We start from the raw sequence: 16869 nt of genomic DNA, 5'->3' as shown, positions 1-16869 counted from the left end.
CTTTTATTATTATTTTTTTAAGTCCAGTATCTTTATGATCATTACTTTTTAATTCTCTGTAAGGCATATTACTTATCTCTGTTTTGTTTTGGTCTCTTGCCATGATTTTTCTGTTCCTTCATTTGGGACATATTCCTTTGTCTTGTCATTTAGTTGAACTTTCTGTGTCTGTTTCTATGTCTTAGGAAAGCTATATTTCCTGCTCCTGAAAATAATGGCCTTATGAAAAAGAGGTCTTGAAGTGCCTTACAGTGCAATGTCTCCTGTTCACCAGAACCTGGCATTTCAGGAATGTCTTCTATGTGTATTGTGTTTGCCCTATTGTTGTGGCTGAACTGCATTTGCCTTCAGTCCAGTCATGTGCTGTGGCTCTCTTTGCCTGTTGTGGTCAAGTTTTGGTCCTTTTGTTGTTAGTGGGTTAGTCTGGGGCTGTCTTGATCTTGAGATGAGTCAGATCAGGCATTTGCCAAAACTGTAGAAACACTGAACTGAAGGGTGCTTTCCTTGTGTCATCCCCTGAGGATCTTTCATTGTGGGTGGGGCCTGCAGTCAGACCAAATGTCTACCCCCAGCTCACTGCTGGGCTGTTGTCCGACTGGTGTGTGTGGTTATCTTACCCTCTCCCTGGGCAGAGTCATTTTGAAGTGGTGCTGGTCTATATTGGGACTGCTTGTGTACTGCCAGGCTTGTGGCACCTCTTTGGGTGAGCCAAGGGTGAATTGGATGGGGCAGTCCCCAGGAGAATGCAGATGTGGGGCTCCACGGTGCCTGCAAAGTCCGAGCTGGCTCACTGCAGGACCTGCTGCTGCCTGGGAAAACTGCCTAGGCTGGCTAATTTGGTGGGGGTGTGCATGGGGGTGAGGTGTGCTGTAAGCAAGCTAGGTGTAGAGTGTTGGTGCTGCACTGGTTCCTGAAGGTGTCCTTATATCTGTGCTGGGGAGTTGGGGGGTGTAGGGAATGGCACCTACCAGTTCTTTTTTTCCTGGAAAAGTCTCCCAAAGATCCCTGTCCCTCCAGCATATGCTCCAAATTAGTAAACAAATCTCCTTCCTATATACCCCAGGCATTGCAAAATGTTGCTTCTATGCTGTATCTCAGTGGGACTGTTTGTTGTGCTGTCTCTTGAAGGCTGAGGACTAGTTTCCTATCGCCCTCAGGCTCTCAGAGCTGAGCTTCCTGGTTTTTAAAGTTCCTGGTATTAAGCCCCACTGATTGTAAGAACTTGTGAAGTTAGGCCCCTCTGGTTTTCAAAGCTAAATGTTATGGGGATTCGTCTACCCTGTGCTGGTGCATTGTATGGGGGTCTGCTGCTTTCACCTTTCTATGCTCATAGTGTATACCTCCCTCTGGAGGACAGTCCCGTGGGTCCATTTGGCTCTCGACCATTTCTCTGCTCTTTCTACCTTTTCTGTGGCCTCTTCTCTACATTTAGCTGTGGAGAGTCTGTCTGCCAGCCTTCAGATCATTTGCTGGGTTATTCACATTGATGTGGATGTTATCTAGTTGTATCCACTGGATGAGGTAAACTTAGGATCCTCCTACTCCACCATCTTCCCCAGAAGTCCCTTTTAAAATTTTGATGCTATTGTAAATGGAATGTTTTCTTTCTTCTTTCCTTCTTTCTTTCTCTCTCTCTCTCTCTCTTTCTCTCTTTCTTTAGGTTTTATTTATCTGAGAGCGAGCGAGCATGTGTGTGAGAGATCAAGCAAGAGTAGGGGGGAGGAGCAGAGAAGAGGGAGAAGCAGACTACCTGTTGAGCAGGGAGCCCAACCCAGGGTTTGATCCCAGTACCCTGGGATCATGACCTGAGCCGAAGGCAGATGCCCAGCTGAGCCACCCAGGCACCCCTACAATGTTTTCTTAATACATTTTTTGGTTGTTCAGCTGATTTTTATGTGTTGCTTTTGTATCTTGCAATTTTGCTGAACTCATTTATTAGCTCTAATGTTATTTTTTGTGGAATCTCTAGGATGTTGTGCATATAAGATTATATTCTCTGCAGTTTCATGTATTATACAGCTGCGTTGTTAGATGCCTGTGTGTTTATAATTGTTAAATCTTGCTGAGAGATTGGAGCTTTTATCATGTTTTTAGTATTGATTTTTGTCATCAAGTCTATTTTGTCTCATTTTATCTAGTATTAGTAAAGCTACTTTTGCCCACTTTTGGTTTCTCCTTCCATGGTGTATCTTTTTCCATGCATTTAGCTTCACCCTGTTTTTAACTTTGGTCTCTCATAGCATACAATTGGTTCATTTTTAAAAATTCATGGTGTCAATGTCTGCCTTTGGGTTGTCTAGTCCATTTACATTTAGTGTAAATACGTTTATATCTGTCGTTTTGGTATTTGTCTTCCTTATATCTTATATCTGGAGAACCTTTGGCCACAAGTGGGGTCCTTAAGCACAGAAACTCTGCAGGAGCTAGTGGGGAACCTGGGCCATGAGAGGGGTGTAAACATGTAAGCTCTGGCCTAATTTTAGGTTATCTAATAGGATTTCAGAACATTCCAGGGATAAGATTTGCATTTGTATAAATTTTCTGCATTGAAGGCCTCTTAGAACATGGTCTCAAGGAAATAGGGATGTGTTTTTTATCTCTGTTGGTTTGAGCCTGGTGTGCATTTGTGCTGTTCAGCAGAAGCTCATTAAGCATTCATTTAACTGGTTGCTCTCTGCACCCAACTATATCATGACTGCCTCCTCTCTGTGCATGGCTGTGGGGATAGAAATGATGGATCTTAAACGTGGCTTTCATAATTTTTCGTTGTGAATAAGACCAGATGGACAGTGATAACTACTATGATCTAGAAACCAGCATATTTATGATTTGTATTTATATCTCAGATACTCACTCCACTAGCCAAACTTGTTAGATCCAGTTCTTCACTCTCACTTGGGTATGTTTTACTCCACAGTGGAAAAGAACCAATGCTTAGAGAGTACTGAGTTCCCTTGTAGATCCTGATTTTATAGCCAGAATTTTGTGCCCAGAGCTAGTATGATAATTCTTTGTGCCCATGTTGTCTTGGCCAGGACAGTGGGGATGGGCGTTTATTCATCCTAGAAGATAATCTTCAGAAGAAGGAACACCTTGCTCTGAAGAACCTTGTAGCCACAAGTCAGAAGTACTGATGAAGATTTGCATTGTATTTATTTTTATTTTTTATTTAATTTTTTATTGTTATGTTAATCACCATATATTACATCATTAGTTTTCGATGTAGTGTTCCATGATTCATTGTTTGTGCATAACACCCAGTGCTCCATGCAGAACGTGCCCTCTTTAATACCCATCACCAGGCTAACCCATCCTCCCACCCCCCTCCCCTCTAAACCTTCAGTTTGTTTTTCAGAGTCCGTCGTCTCTCATGGTTCGTCTCCTGTTCCGATTTCCCCCCTTCATTCTTCCCCTCCTGTTCTCTTCTTTCTTTTTTTTTTCTTAACATATATTGCGTTATTTGTTTCAGAGGTACAGATCTGTGATTCAACAGTCTTGCACAATTCACAGCACTCACCATAGCACATACCCTCCCCAATGTCTATCACCCAGCCACCCCATCCCTCCCACCCCCCCCCCACTCCAGGAACCCTCAGTTTATTTCCTGAGATTAAGAATTCCTCATATCAGTGAGGTCATATGATACATGTCTTTCTCTCTTTGACTTATTTCGCTCAGCATAACACCCTCCAGTTCCATCCATGTCATTGCAAATGGCGAATACCTATTCCTAGGTATCTTATGGTTTTGGGTGCAATTGTAAATGGGATCGACTCCTTCATTTCTCTTTCTTCTGTCTTGTTGTTGGTGTATAGGAATGCGACTGATTTCTGTGCATTGATTTTATATCCTGCCACTTCCTTTTGATGGCTGCATAATATTCCATTGTATATATATACCACCTCTTCTTTGTCCATTCATCTGTCGATGGACATCTTGGCTCTTTCCACAGTTTGGCTATTGTGGACATTGCTGCTATAAACATCGGGGAGCATGTACCCTTTCGGATCCAACATTTGTATCTTTGGGGTAAATACCCAGTAGTGCAATTGCTGGATCGTATGGTAGCTCTATTTTCAACTTTTTGAGGAACCTCCATACTGTTTTCCAGAGTGGTTGCACCAGCTTGCATTCCCACCAACAGTGTAGGAGGGTTCCCTTTCTCCACATCCCTGCCAACATCTGTCGTTTCCTGACTTGTTAATTTTAGCCATTCTGGCTGGTGTGAGGTGGTATCTCATTGAGGTTTTGATTTGGATTTCCCTGATGCCGAGTGATGTTGAGCACTTTTTCATGTGTTTTTTGGCCATTTGGATGTCTTCTTTGGAAAAATGTCTGTTCATGTGGTCTGCCCATTTTTTGATTGGATTATTTGTTCTTTGGGTGTTGAGTTTGATAAGTTCTTTATAGATTTTGGATACTAGCCCTTTATCTGATATGTCATTTGCAAATATCTTCTCCCATTCTGTTGGTGTCTTTTTTTTTTTTTAAAGATTTTATTTATTTATTTGACAGAGAGAGAGAGATAGCGACAGAGGGAACACAAGCAGGGGGAGTGGGAGAGGGACAAGCAGGCCTCCCGCAGAGCAGGGAGCCTGATGTGGGACTCGATCCCAGGACCCTGGGATCATGACCTGAGCCGAAGGCAGACGCTCAACGACTGAGCCACCCAGGCGCCCTGTCTTTTGGTTTTGTTGACTGTTTCTTTTGCTGTGCAAAGGATTTTTATCTTGATGAAGTCCCAATAGTTCATTTCTGCCCTTGCTTCCCTTGCCTTTGGCAGTGTTTCTAGGAAGAAGTTGCTGTGGCTGAGGTCGAAGAGGTTGCTGCCTGTGTTCTCCTCTAGGATTTTGATGGACTCCTGTCTCACATTGAGGTCTTTCAGCCATTTTGAGTCCATTTTTCTGTGTGGTGTAAGGAAATGGTTCAGTTTCATTCTTCTGCATGTGGCTGTCCAATTTTCCCAACACCATTTATTGAAGATACTTTTTTCCATTGGACATTGTTTCCTGCTTTGTCGAAGACTAGTTGATCATAGAGTTGAGGGTCCATTTCTGGGCTCTCTATTCTGTTCCATTGATCCATGTGTCTGTTTTTGTGCTGGTACCATACTGTCTTGATGATGACAATTTGTAATAGAGCTGGAAGTCTGGAATTGTGATGCCGCCAGCTTTGGTTTTCTTTTCCAACATTCCTCTGGCTATTCGGGTCTTTTCTGGTTCCATACAAATTTTAGGATTATTTGTTCCATTTCTTTGAAAAAAGTGGATGGCATTTTGATGGGGATTGCATTGAATGTGTAGATTGCTCTAGGTAGCATTGACATCTTCACAATATTTGTTCTTCCAATCCATGAGCATGGAACGTTTTTCCATTTCTTTGTGTCTTCCTCAATTTCTTTCATGAGTATTTTATAGTTTTCTGAATAAAGATCCTTTGCCTCTTTGGTTAGATTTACTCCTAGGTATCTTATGGTTTTGGGTGCAATTGTAAATGGGATCGACTCCTTCATTTCTCTTTCTTCTGTCTTGTTGTTGGTGTATAGGAATGCGACTGATTTCTGTGCATTGATTTTATATCCTGCCACTTGACTGAATTCCTGTGTGAGTTCTAGCAGTTTTGGGGTGGAGTCTTTTGGGTTTTCCACATAAAGTATCATATCATCTGCAAAGAGTGAGAGTTTGACTTCTTCTTTGCTGATTGGATGCCTTTGATTTCTTTTTGTTGTCTGATTGCTGTGGCTAGGACTTCTAATACTATGTTGAATAGCAGTGGTGATAGTGGACATCCCTGCCGCGTTCCTGACCTTAGGGGGAAAGCTCTCAGTTTTGCCCATTGAGAATGATATTTGCTGTGGGTTTTTCATAGATGGCTTTTATGATATTGAGGTATGTACTCTCTATCCTTACACTGTGAAGAGTTTTAGCCAAGAAAGGATGCTGTACTTTGTCAAATGTTTTTTCTGCATCTATTGAGAGGATCATATGATTCTTGTTCTTTCTTTTGTTAATGTATTGTATCACGTTAATTGATTTGTGGATATTGAACCAAGTTTACAGCCCAGGGATAAATCCCACTTGGTCGTGGTGAATAATCCTTTTAACGTACTGTTGGATCCTATTCGCTAGTATTTTGGTGAGAATTTTTGCATCCATGTTCATCAAGAATATCGGTCTGTAATTCTCCTTTTGGATGGGGTCTTTGGTTTGGGGATCGAGGTAATGGTGGCCTCATAAAACGAGTTTAGAAGTTCTCCTTCCATTTCTATTTTTTGGAACAGTTTCAGAAGAATAGGTATTAATTCTTCTTGACATGTTTGGTAGAGTTCCCCTGGGAAGCTATTTGGCCTTGGGCTTTTGTTTGTTGGGAGATTTTTGATGACTGCTTCAGTTTCCTTAGTGGTTATAGGTCTGTTCAGGTTTTCTATTTCTTCCTGGTTCAGTTTTGGTAGTTGATATATCTCTAGGAATGCATCCATTTCTTCCAGATTATCTAATTTGCTGGCATAGTGTTGCTCATAGTATGTTCTTACAATTGTTTGTATTTCTTTGGTGTTGGTTGTGATCTCTCCTCTTTCATTCATGATTTTGTTGATTTGGGTCATTTCTCTTCTCTTTTTGTTAAGTCTGGCCAGGGGTTTATCTGTCTTGTTAATTCTTTCAAAGAACCAGCTCCTAGTTTCATTGCTCTGTTCTACTGTTCTTTTGGTTTCTATTTCATTGATTTCTGCTCTGATCTTTATGATTTGTCTTCTCCTGCTGGGTTTAGGCTTTATTTGTTGTTTTTTCTCTAGCTCCTTTAGGTGGAGGGTTAGGTTGTGTATTTGAGACCTTTCTTGTTTCTTGAGAAAGGCTTGTATTGCTATATACTTTCCTCTTAGGACTGTCTTTGCTGCATCCCAAAGATTTTGAACAGTTGTGTTTTCATTTTCATTGGTTTCCATGAATTTTTTAAATTCTTCTTTAATTTCCTGGTTGACCCATTCATTCTTTAGTAGGATGGTCTTTGGCCTCCATGTATTTGAGTTCTTTCCAATTTCCCTCTTGTGATTGAGTTCTAGTTTCAAAGCATTGTGGTCTGAAAATAGGCAGGGAATGATCCCAGTCTTTTGGTACCGGTTGATACCTGATTTGGGACCTAGGATGTGATCAGTTCTGGAGAATGTTCCATGGGCACTAGAGAAGAATGAGTATTTTGTTGCTTTGGGATGAAATGTTCTGAGTATGTTTGTGAAGTCCATTTGGTCCAGTGTGTCATTTAAAGTCTTTATTTCCTTGTTGATCTTTTTCTTAGATGATCTGTCCATTTCAGTGAGGGGGGTGTTAAAGTCCCCCACTATTATTGTATTGTTGTCAATGTGTTTCTTTGCTTTTATCATTAATTGCCTGATATAATTGGCCGCTCCCATGTTAGGGGCATAGATATTTACAATTGTTAGATCTTCTTGTTGGATAGATCCTTTAAGTAGGATATAGTGTCCTTCCTCATCTCTTATTACAGTCTTTGGTTTAAAATCTGATTTGTCTGATAGAAGGATTGCCACCCCAGCTTTCTTTTGATGTCCATTAGCATAGAAAATGGTTTTCCACCCCCTCACTTTCAATCTGGGGGTGTCTTTGGGTCTAAAATGAGTCTCTTGCAGACAGCATATGGATGGGTCTTGTTTTTTAATCCAATCTGATAGCCTGTGTCTTTTGATTGGGGCATTTAGGCCATTTACATTCAGGGTAACTATTGAAAGATAGGAATTTAGTGCCATTTTATTGCCTGTAAGGTGACTGTTACTGTATATTGTCTGTGTTCCTTTCTGGTCTATGTTGTTTTTAGGCTCTCTCTTTGCTTAGAGGATCCCTTTCAATATTTCTTGTAGGGGTGGTTTTGTGTTTGCAAATTCCTTTAGTTTTTCTTTGTCCTGGAAGATTTTTATCTCTCCTTCTATTTTCATTGACAGCCTAGGTGGATATAGTATTCTTGGCTGCATATTTTTCTCGTTTAGTGCTCTGAATATATCCTGCCAGTCCTTTCTGGCCTGCCAGGTCTCTGTGGATAGGTCTGTTGCCAATCTAATGTTTCTACCCTTGTAGGTTACATATCTCTTCTCCCGAAATGCTTTCAGGATTTTCTCTTTGTCTCTGAGACTTGTAAGTTTTACTGTTAGATGTCGGGGTGTTGACCTATTTTTATTGATTTTGAGAGGGGTTCTCTGTGCCTCCTGGATTTTGATACCTGTTTCCTTCCCCCAATTTTTTTTTTTTTTAAGATTTTATTTTTATTTGACAGAGAGAGACACAGCAAGAGAGGGAACAGAAGCAGGGGGAGTGGGAGAGGGAGAAGCAGGCTCCCCGCAAAGCAGGGAGCCCAATGCGGGACTCGATCCCAGGACTCTGGGATCATGACCTGAGCTGAAGGCAGTCGCTTAACCAACTGAGCCACCCAGGTGCCCCTCCTTCCCCAAATTAAGGAAGTTCTCTACTATAATTTGCTCCAATATACCTTCTGCCCCTCTCTCTCTTTCCTCTTCTTCTGGGATCCCAATTATTCTAATGTTGTTTTGTCTTATGGTATCGCTTATCTCTCGAATTCTGCCCTTGTGATCCAGTAGTTGTTTATCTCTCTTTTTCTAAGCTTTATTTTCCATCATTTGGTCTTCTATAGCACTGATTCTCTCTTCTGCCTCATTTATCCTAGCAGTTAGCGCCCCCATTTTTGAATGCACCTCATTAATAGCCTTTTTGATTCCGACTTGGTTCGATTTTAGTTCTTTTATTTCTCCAGAAAGGGTTTCTCTAATGTTTTCCATGCTTTTTTCAAGCCCATCTAGTATCTTTAAAGTCATGATTCTGAACTCTAGATCCGACATTGTACTAATGTCCGTATTGAATAGGTCCCTTGCATTCAGTACTACCTCTTGTTCTTTTTGTTGAGGTGATTTTTTCCATCTTGTCATTTTGGCCAGAGGAGAATAGGTGAATGAGAGAACAAAATGCTAACAGGGTAACAACGTCCCCAGAAAATATACTCTAAACAAATCAGAAAAGACCTGAAGCTGGGGGAAAAGAAAGGGACAGAAAGAAAAAAGAAAAAGATAAAAACAAACAAAAACAGAACAAAACAAAAAAAACCAGAATGTGATCAAATATGATCAGGCTGGTGCATAGATCAGTGCCACATACTAGATTTTGGGTGTATTTTGGTCTGTTAGAAGAAAGTGCCTCCCAAAATTTTAAAGAAAGAAAAACGTACATATGTACAAAAATAAGGGTTGATATGATGAAGGGATGGAATATGACTGTAAAGATGAAAATTATAAAAAATTTTATAAAAGGAATTGATAAGAAGTTGTTTGAGAAAAGAAAGAAGAGGATTTAAAAAAAAAAAGGAGAGAATGTGATCAGGCAGGAGACTAGAACAAAGCCATACACTAGAGATTTAGGGTATATTTTAATCTGTTAGAAGAAACTATCTCAAAATTTTAAAGAGGGAACAACTTATATATATGCCAAAAATACGGGTAACTACTATGAAGGGATAGAATATGACCCTAAAAATGAAAAATAAAAATGTTTTTTAAAAAAGGGATTGATAAGATGTTGGTTGAAAAAGGGAAAAAAAGAAAAATTAAAAAAAGAAAAAAACACAGTTAAAAAAAACAACAACTTTGAAAGACTAAAGAATCCTGGTAAAAAAGCCATGGATTCTACGTGCATTATTCCCCTAGCGCGGGAGTTCAGCCGTCTCCTTGATGGGTAAACTTGGTCTTGGCTGTCTGTTCTCACTGATCTTCTAGGGGAGGGGCCTGTTGCCGTGGTTCCCAAATGTCTTTGCCGGAGGCGGAATTGCCCCGCCCTTGCCTGGTCCCGGCTAAGTGCTCTGCTCAGGTTTGCTCTTGGGAGCTTTTGTTCCCTGTGAGCTTTCCATACAGCTTTGGAGGACAAGAGTGAAAATGGTGGCTTCCCAGTCTCGACACTGGAGGAGCCGAGAACTCGGGGCCCCGCTCCTCAGTGATCTGCCAGAGAAAAGCAGTCAGTCATTCCCATCTCCCTGGTGTCCGGCTGCACTCCATGCTCACCTGGCCTGTGACTGAGCGATTCTATCTCTGGCACCCCACTGGATGTGGAGTTTCCAAACCCAGCAGATCCCTGCAGTGCGCTCCTGCACTGCTCCTCCCGGGAGAGGAAGGGGAGTCTCCCCGGATCTGCCACTTGCTGGGTCCCTGCTGGAGGAGCAGTGGCCCGACTGTGCCCCGGATCACGGTTTATGACAACCCCGAGCTGAAAGCTCGCATCTGGGTGCTGCCTCTGCAGCCGGCCTCCCAGCTCCAATACCTGGGAGCTCTGCCATACTCAGGCACCCCCAGTCTTTCTGTGACCCCGAGGGTCCTGAGACCACACTGTCCCGCGAGGGATCCACCCCTGCTTAGCCACTGGAGCGACGTCCCTTAGCGGAGTCGACTTCTAAAACTTCCGATTTTGTGCTCCATGGCTCTATCACTTGCCAGAAGCGGCTGACGGAGGCCCCTCCCCTGCAGTCTATCTTCCGAATATCGCCTCGGATTCACTTCTCTGCACATCCTCCCTTCCAGAAAGTGGTCGTTTTTCTGTTCAGAGAGTTGCTGCTTTTCTTTTCTTCGATCTCCCGTTGAGTTTGTAGGTGTTCAGAATGGTTTGATCCCTATCCAGCTGAATTCCTGAGAGCAGACAAAATCGAGGTCTCCTACTCCTCCGCCATCTTGCTCCGCCCCCTGCATTGTTTTTAAATCCCTGACCTACTCAAGATATTTATTTTAAATAATTTTCTTTTTTTCCCACAAATCCTGCCTAGAAGGACCAGTCTTCATAAAACCAATGACCTCTAAAACCACCTGGACTCTTGATACCTTGGGGCAAGCTGTCCCCAGAGATCACTGAATAACTTATGTGTGCTAAATCAAGCAAACTTATGCATGAGCATGATAATTTCACACTCTGGAAAGTCAGCCTTGCTGCTGCTCTGGAGACCACACTGATAATGATTTTGTACACGTGAGTTGTATTTTTTTTCTTTGTTTTGATGGACATGGGGATTAGTCAGGATTCTCCAGAGAGACAGAACCTATAGAATGTGTGTGTGTTTGTGTGTGTGTGTATATATATAGAGAGAGAGAGGGAGACACGAATTTATCTTAAGGAGTTGTCTCACAGGATGTGGAGTCTCGCAAGTCTGATTTTACAGTAGGCAGGCTGGAGATGCAGGGAAGAGTTGATGTGGTAGCTTGAGTCCAAAGGCAGGCTGGAGGCAGAATTCCTTCCTCTTTGGAGCACCTCAGTCTTCTTATGTTTTCTTTTATGGCTATCAACTGATTAGATGATGCTGACCAACAGTATGGTGGGTAATCTGCTTTACTCAAAGTCTGCTGATTTAAATGCTAATCATATCTAAAAAATAGCTATATAGCAACATCTAGACTGGCATTTGACAAAAACGGAGTAATACCATAGCATAGCCAAGTTATCACATAAAGTTAACTATCATATTTTTTATTTAATTAATTATATTTAACTTTTAATTTAATTTTTAAAGACTAATTTTCATTTAATTTTTCTTTTGTGTTTTAATAATTTGCCTCTTAGATAATTGCCTCTTCCAGATAAGATTGGCTGAGTGCATACTGCAAGGTAAGCCCATGCAAAGGGTGGACATGGTGGGGTGGCGAGGTCCTTGCCCTCTGAAACTGCCAGCTGAGTAAATGGAGAATCAACACTCCCCCACTGCCCTCCACCAGGAAAAGGGAACACATCCTTTCACATATGTCACTGGCAGACCATGCACACGAGATATGGGAAGCTGTAACCTTCTCCACGTCCATATACAGCACACCCCACACCAGAAATGAACAGAGTAGGGTGAGCCCACTTGGGGATGCATCTGCCAGAATAGCCAAGGACTGGGACAGCTGCCACAGGGGATGTGACTTCCTGTCTCGCACTTCTGTGTGACCCTGTGCTGGGTTTGCTATGTATCATTTATATTCCAGTCACACATTTTGGGCCTACCCCATAGGTTGTGTGGAATTAGTTGTGATTCTGGAAGGGCTTTTGAGAAGCTTTTGGATCTCTCTGTTGTCCAGATTCTGCCACAGGGTCAAGGCAGGAAGGGAGATGTGCTGTATTGTCTGATCTCTAGGTATGACTCAGCCTCGGGGCCCCCCACAGACTGGGGGTAGGGGTAGCCCTGGGCCCTGTGGCCATGCATGCCTTTCCTGCAGACTCTTAAGTGTGAAAGTCTCAAGTTCCCTCTCAATCCTCCCTTTTTACATAGGTCATGTGCATTCCTTCATAGTTAGCCAAGATGATGTATTTGAGAGTGTGCTTAGAAGTCTGTGTGCCTCAAGAGCTTGATTTCATTTAGAGTAATTGGAGAGCATGGCCCCACTAGGCAGCCCTGCCAGTTCTCCTAGAAGCTCTTGTTATCACGTATTAGCCACAGGAGGGCACATGAATGCTGAAAGCCAAGTCACCTCTTCCAAGTTCCTTAGCTGGCCGGCTCACCCGAGATCTGTCCAGGCCATCCATCTTCACACTCTTGCATAGCTCTCCAAGCTTAAGAACTGGTTGGTTCCCGATGATTGTAGCCCCGTGCTGGTTCACAGCCTCTGCCTATTCAGCTGGCAGTTCCCATGAAGGAGTGATGGGGTAGTGCTGTCTCATCCCATAATTCTTTTTTTTTTTTTTGAAGATTTTATTTATTTATTTGAGAGAGAGAATGAGAGAGAGAGAGCATGAGAGGGGGGAGGGTCAGAGGGAGAAGCAGACTCCCTGCCGAGCAGGGAGCCCGATGCAGGACTCAGTCCCGGGACTCCAGGATCATGACCTGAGCCGAAGGCAGTCGCTCAACCAACTGCGCCACCCAGGCACCCTCTCATCCCATAATTCTACCCATAGGCCAAGTCGATGCTTCTAAGTTCCTCATGTTGCTTGAAAACTGAGTTTAAATAAATTATACACACTTACTCAGTATTTCTCCTTTCATCTTTTATCTGCTTTATTAGCTTCTGGAAAAAAAAAAAAAGGTGATTTTGGCAAGCACAGCATTTCACATCCCTGTCATTTTCATTTGCTTGCTCCATCCCTAAAGTGACTCCGAGCATGAGCTCCAGTTGGTGGTTTATAAATATAAGCGGTGTCTATGTCCGAGTTTGGTGGGTAAAGCATAAACTGTGTGCAGTTGATAATAGATAATAGTTTGCAAAGGATGTGACTAAGATGTAGGAGACAGTGTTGTGTGTGCTTGTTGGTTGTGGTGGCCTTTTGCTGGCTGTTTTAGAACTTCCCATGCCTGTAACTTGTAGTGAGGCCAGTTGTTAACTGTAGAGGGTGCGTGGGGCTGCCTGATTTCCCAGGACACCTGATTTCTTCCCATCTCGAGTATCTTTGCAGGAATGAAACCTTGCCAAAGGATTTGTGTGTTAGTCCTTTAGGGCTCTGTAACAAAGTACTACAGATTGGGTGTCTTAAACAACAGAAATTTATTTCTTCATAGTTATGGAGGCTGGAAGTCTAAGATCAAGGTGTCAGCAAGGGTGGTTTATCTTGACAAAGCCTCTCCTTGGCTTGTAGATGATCATCTTCCCTTTATCCTCACATGGCCTTTTCCCTATGTCTGTGTCCTCATCTCTTTTTATAAGGACACTAGCCATATTGCCTTAGGGCCACACTATGACCTCATTTTACCTTAATTAGTCCTGTAAAGATCCACTTTACATGGGGTCTAAGGTACTGGGGATTAGGGCTTCAACATATGGATTTGGGGTGGGGGGAACATTTCAGCCCATAGCAGTTCATTTAGTTAAAACTCAGTGTTAGCAGTGACACTCCTCAATTCCCTGGGCCAGGCCCTCAGTGATGGGGCACCTGTGAGCCCTCAGAGCTGTGGGCTCCCACTGCTCCTTGAGGACACAGGGCAAGAGAGAGGGCTGGGGCCAGGTGAGTAGCTCTTAGAGAGGCTTAATTCCTTGTCCTTGTTAGGTAAAAACACAGTTGTTCACTGTTTTCTTACATCATTTCAAAGGATTATATGGTACACCCCATATGGGAGACCAGTGTCCTGAAACAGTTTCTCAAAGTGTGGGCCAGAGACTCTTAGCGGTGGGGCTCTAGAAACGCAGGTGTCCAGAGCCACCGTACCTCTAAAGAATCGGAGTGAGGTTGGAGATTTGGCATTTGTGCACAGCCTCCCTGGTGATTTTCTACAGTGTTTAGTCAAGGCCAGCTCATACCCCAGCTCCCTGGGGACCCTTGGGGCATTGGGTGGGAGGAGCCCACTCAGGATTTTATGGTTTTCTGAACAAAGTATTCACCTTATGAGCTTTTTAGCAGCCTGAAAATGGCTGTTTGCAAAAACTCTTACCTCTGAAAGACTTTTAAATTACCACAGGAAAAAAAAGATGTGGACAATTAAAACTAAGCTGGAAGGAACTTAAAAGTTTTAAATAGGTGGGAGTGATTGCCAGGCTATCTGCCTGGCCTGAGGACCCTTTGTGTCTGCAGGCAAAGCCCCTAGCTGCTGCCTTATGACCCACAGGGACGAGGGATTTGAAATCTCATATATATGTGTATTAAACTGTTCATTGCTGGCAATTTCAAAATGTACAGAGACACAGAAAATAGTGTTATGAACCCTCAAGAGTAATCTCCATTTGTCTCTGACACCTCCACACATGTACTGTTCTTTTTTTTTTAAAAGATTTTATTTATTTATTTATTTATTTATTTATTTATTTATTTGACAGAGAGAGAGAACACAAGTAGGCAGAGAGGGCAGGCAGAGGGGGAGGGAGAAGCAGGCCTCCCACTGAGCAGGGAGCCCGATGCAGGACTCGATCCCAGGGCCCTGGGATCATGACCTGAGCCGAAGGCAGAGGCTTAATGACTGAGCCACCCAGGCGCCCCCACACATGTACTGTTCTGAAGCAAATCCCAGATGCGGCATTTGCTCTCATTCACAAGTGCTTCAGTACGTATTCCAGGAGGTAGAGTTCTTTTTAAGCACATAAATGGTGTTGGAGTTTTGCTCACTTCTGGGTCAGAAGTGGAAATGGTTTTGCACTTTCAAGATCTTTCACTATTTTCTATAAGCTGTTTTCTTTCAGATCTAAATATCTGGGAAGTATAAAATTATTAAGTAATTGAAGCTCAAAATTTGGAGTGCTATATATTTTTTAAACAAAGTCCAGCACTTTGCAGTGGTCTGAAGCATTTTGATTAAAGTACTAAAATGATCAATCCTGGGGACTGACTTGCCTGGAAGAGACCTTTAAAAAAAAAAAAAAAAGATTTTATTTATTTGAGAGAGCACGCGTGAGAGAGAGAGAGAGTGCGCGCGTGCACCAGCAGGGGGGAGGGGCAGACTGAGGAGAAGCAGACTCCCCACTGAGCAGGGAGCCTGGTGCAGGACTCGATCCCAGGACCCCAGGATCATGACCTGAGCCAAAGGCAGACACTTAACCGACTGAGCCACCCTGGCGCCCTGGAAGAGCCTTTTTAAAGGTCTGCCTGAGGATGTGTGGCTTTCCAGGCCCAGTTGTCCTGGGGTCTATTGGAAGCTTTCTTCTAGGAGTGTAGGACCCTGGGCAAAACCTTTCTCTTTGCAAACACAGGGATTTCCAAGACAGGTTCTGTGGTTGGAAGGATGCATTTTACTCTGAAGTGGATGCAGGTGTGTAAACCTGCTATGGGTTAGGTCATAGCAGTGAGGAGCTATGGAAACACCTCCATTCAAGCACTTATGACAGATCTGTTTTGAACATTTTTAATTCCTTTTTCCTTATGTTCATGAAAAGTTTTTGGGGGGAGTATTCCATTTTTACCCTTTTAAAATAATTTAAAATGTATAAAACATTGTAAAAATTAAAATACAAAGAACATGCACGGAGAAAACTTTTTTTTTAAGATTTTATTTTTTTGAGAGCGAGAGAGAGAGCAAGAAAGAGCATGAGCAGGGGGGAGGATCAGAGAGAGAGGGAGGATAGACTCCCCGCTGAGCAGGGAGCCTGATGTGGGACTCAGTCCCAGGACCTTCCCTGGGATCATGACCTGAGCTGAAGGTGGATGCTTAATCAACTGAGCCACCCAGGTGCCCCCAGAGAAAACTTTTTTCCACCATTTGAGGCCCTTTACCCTGAAACACATCAGTGTATATTTCCTAAGCATAATGATATTCTCTTGTATACTCACAGGACAATTACCAACTTCTGGCCCTTTTATAGGAAGTTTGCTGACCCCTGCCCCAGAGAATTCATTACACATGTATTAATGTGCAAGAATTTTTCTCATAGTTCATGATAACAGAGGCCCTATAACCAGCCTCAGGAGACTATGCGCATAGCTTCTGGTCTGTTTGTTCAGTGGAATAGTATACACCTGTCAAAACACTTCAGAGCAACGATTGTGGATGCATCTTAGTGATATAATAGCAGTGAAAAAAGTCGGACAATTATATTTAGCATGATATACCTTTTATAATGATTAAATTTATTTTTGTAATTTTTAAAAGATTTATTTATTTGAGAGAGAGAGAGAGGTGTGGAGGAGGAGGGGCTGAGAGAGAATCTTAAGTACACAGGGCTTGATCTCATGAACCTGAGCTGAAATCAAGAGTCAGAGGCTTAACTGACTGAGCCACTCAGGCGCCCCTATAATGATTAGATTTAAAAAGTGCCTTTTAAGAATATATATAGATGAGGGGCGGCTGGGTGGCTCAGTCGTTAAGCGTCTGCCTTTGGCTCAGGTCATGGTCCCTGGGTCCTGGGATCGAGTCCCACATCGGCCTCCCTGCTCCGCAGAGAGCCTGCTTCTCCCTCTCCTGCTCCCCCTGCTTGTGTTCCCTCTCTCA

At 42.9% G+C, this 16869-nt stretch overlaps 1 protein-coding gene across 5 annotated transcripts in view; it reads left to right on the top strand.

Annotated features, from left to right (window-relative positions):
• The window catches only part of CYFIP1 (cytoplasmic FMR1 interacting protein 1), a 135546-nt gene that overhangs the window by 16285 nt on the left and 102392 nt on the right, over positions 1 to 16869 (top strand). The window contains exons 2-3 of one of the 5 annotated variants that reach the window (XM_064570050.1): positions 10822 to 11021; positions 11610 to 11654. The exons of 3 other annotated variants lie outside the window; for them this stretch is intronic. The gene's annotated coding sequence lies outside the window, so the exon portion shown is untranslated. The remainder of the gene's footprint in view (positions 1 to 10821; positions 11022 to 11609; positions 11655 to 16869) is intronic. One more of the 5 variants, XM_064570049.1, reaches the window with a different exon arrangement.

Source organism: Mirounga angustirostris, unplaced genomic scaffold (assembly GCF_029215605.1).
Source record: "Mirounga angustirostris isolate CCGP_5_RB_7025 unplaced genomic scaffold, mMirAng1.0.hap1 SCAF_9, whole genome shotgun sequence".
Lineage (NCBI taxonomy): Eukaryota > Metazoa > Chordata > Mammalia > Carnivora > Phocidae > Mirounga > Mirounga angustirostris.
Note: the sequence above shows the minus strand (reverse complement) of the source record. Positions and strands in the feature narration are given on the sequence as shown.